The sequence below is a fragment of the Limulus polyphemus genome, unplaced genomic scaffold (genome assembly GCF_000517525.1).
Source record: "Limulus polyphemus unplaced genomic scaffold, Limulus_polyphemus-2.1.2 Scaffold2607, whole genome shotgun sequence".
Lineage (NCBI taxonomy): Eukaryota > Metazoa > Arthropoda > Merostomata > Xiphosura > Limulidae > Limulus > Limulus polyphemus.
In genome coordinates, this window is record NW_013668217.1 from 81,104 (window position 1) to 83,803 (window position 2,700).

Below are 2,700 nucleotides of genomic sequence, written 5' to 3' on the forward strand. Positions count from 1 at the left end.
CTTTGAATGACTCTTACTCTGTTCAAGAGAGAATTTGATTTTGTAGAACATTTAACAATAACTTTAAAATGGTATTTATATTGATTTAATCTTCCTAGCATAATCTTGGCTATCGATGAAAAAAAGAGAGAGATCATAAAATAATTAACTTCCAATTATTCTGACGCGTTGGTGAAGTCCAACAAAATATGTCCCCAGTGACACAGCGGTATGTCTACGGACTTCCCAACGCTAGAAGCCGGGTTTCGATACCCGTAGTAGGCAGAGCACAGACAGCCCTTTGTGTAGCTTCGTACATAACTACAAACAAACAAACCAAAAAAATATTTGAAAAAGACAACCTAGCGTGAATAAAAACAAAATACGCATGCAGTGAAAAACTTTTAAATGGTGTAATTACAAAGCTTGTTTAAAACTTTATATATTTTATTACACAGCTAACTGCTAACCTACTTGCTGAATACGTTGGCTATTTTTACACATGGGGATTTTATAAAATCAACTTACCAGTATCAGAATAACACGGTTTAAAGAAGAAGACTCATTAGGAAGCAAAGAAATTCGTTGATTCAAGTACATTTTTACTCTTCTCAAGTTGTGTCTCAAAAAGTTTATGTGATAAAAAAAATCATATTATACAAGGCTGAGTGCGTTATAGTAGAACGATTTTTGATACGCAAATCAGTAATTCACGTGACAACCACAGTTAATATAAAGTCGCGTTGGAACGGCATGAATCAGAACTACATTTTAACATTGTTTGGCGTTTTTCTAGCTATAGTATGATGCCATCAAAAATTGATAACTTTTGAGAAGGCCCCTTCCGACGCTTTATTTAGATTCTTACATGCTTTCATTAATTTATTTAAATCGAAACCAAAAACTACAACCTTGATCTCCTATTTCCGATTCTTTCGAAAGTTTGTTTCGAAGTTTATACACATAAGATTTCGAGTGATTTTGTCAAAAAGTTATGGATGAAAAACCAAGCAAACATACATAGATGCATACAGTTAAGAATAACTATATAGATTATTCTTTAGGAAAGCAAAATGTATCAGAACTTTTTAAGATTAAACGTTTTTCATCAAATGAAGTCGTTAACAGCATTCTGGTAAGACTAACTCTGTATTCCCTGTTTGGGTGCCGATCGTTCTGCGATTCAGCGTGAGATATAATAAGAAAAAGAGTCTTTTTCACCATTCCTTTGGACGTAATATCATCAATTCAAAGTCTTCAATTTATCGAGAGTTGAACGAGAATTCTACAAAATGTTTTGAAAGTTATAATTCAACGTTAACGCACACTGTCTCTATTGTTACAGAATCAATTGAAATAATATGATTAAGATTGTTATTTTTATAATTAAAATACTTACGTCAATTTTAATGTTACCACCAACCTCTAAATTACAACCTACCTATTTACAAGCCAGCAGTAAATCTACAGGCTTCCGATACAATAAGAGAGTGAATACGGTATCTTAAAATAAATGATCAACAAACAGAACAAGTCTTTCGCCTTCCCTCGAGGTACAGAGATGTCGATCGGCGCAGGACTCTATTACTCTAAGCACGCAGCCCCAAGTCCGCTGCACTGTTCCTACTGTAGCCTTCTTAGTACTGAAAGAAACAAGGATATATTACACGCTAGATATAGAACAACAAGTTGAAAGTGTCTATATTATATTTTAACACTGTCGTGTCTATTCAGCTCTGGTGCGCCTCAACTCACCAGGGCCTCGTGTTCGATGGCGCCTTTGGTCTACGGCATAGGCTGAAAGGGGGGAGATAGTTGGGAGGTAAGGAGATATTGATGTGGTTGGTATAGAGATTTTATTGTGATTTCGTAAATGGGTCATGACGGGTTATAACGCAACCACACAGCTCGTGCCCGCCAGTATTCTACCTCCTCTCTGCCGTAACAAGTGAAGGGCATGTGGCTCTCCCTCCCTCACGGGCGTGTATAGTATCAACGTCAAATTCTGATTAACCTTCGGTGGCAGAAGAACAAAACCATATCTGCAAAAAAAATAATAATAACAAGCGAGTGGGAGCTCAGGCCATATGCTTGGTGTAAGCTACGTGCGGCGGTAGCACGTGCCTTGATAATTGCTAGGGCAGGATGCACAGTTTTGTTGCGTTAAAAAGCATGTTAATAGTCAATGTTAAGAGATCGGCATTTGAGGCTTTACGTCAGCATAAAAGAGAACTACTCTTATTGTGTTGATGAGTATCTCTACTGTATAACATTACGTTTAATGAAAATTGCTTTACAGAGATCGAAATATTACGTTCCCGCATTCCCAAGGAATTGAACTTAGCTTGAGGAATTTCGTCTTTTTAATTGGCTTTCTCGATCGGGAATGTATGTTTGTTTGTTAGTAATTAAGCACAATGCTACACAATGGGCTATCTTTGCTCTGCCCACCACGGGTATCGAAACCCGGATTCTAGCGTTGTAAGTCCGCAGATATACCGCTGTGCCACTGGGGGTCCGGGAATGTATGGTTCATCTGTATTCCTTTAGTTATAACAAATGAAAGTGAACATATTGTATGGATTAATTAAAATAAGAAAAATTCATGAGGAAATGCAACTTTACATGAGGGAATGCATCTTTACATGAGAAAATGCAACTTTACATGAGGAAATGCAACTTTACATGAGGAAATACAACTTTACATGAGAAAATGCAACT

The 2,700-nt window shown here is 36.7% G+C and overlaps 1 protein-coding gene across 1 annotated transcript in view; it reads right to left on the reverse strand.

Annotated features, from left to right (window-relative positions):
- The window catches only part of LOC106467419 (hepatocyte growth factor receptor-like), a 75,006-nt gene extending 73,144 nt beyond the window's left edge, over positions 1-1,862 (reverse strand). Inside the window, exons 1-2 of the mRNA XM_022395598.1 lie at positions 1,735-1,862; positions 1,421-1,622 (exon numbers count right to left, since the gene is read on the reverse strand). The gene's annotated coding sequence lies outside the window, so the exon portion shown is untranslated. The remainder of the gene's footprint in view (positions 1-1,420; positions 1,623-1,734) is intronic.
- Positions 1,863-2,700: the final 838 nt, after the last annotated feature.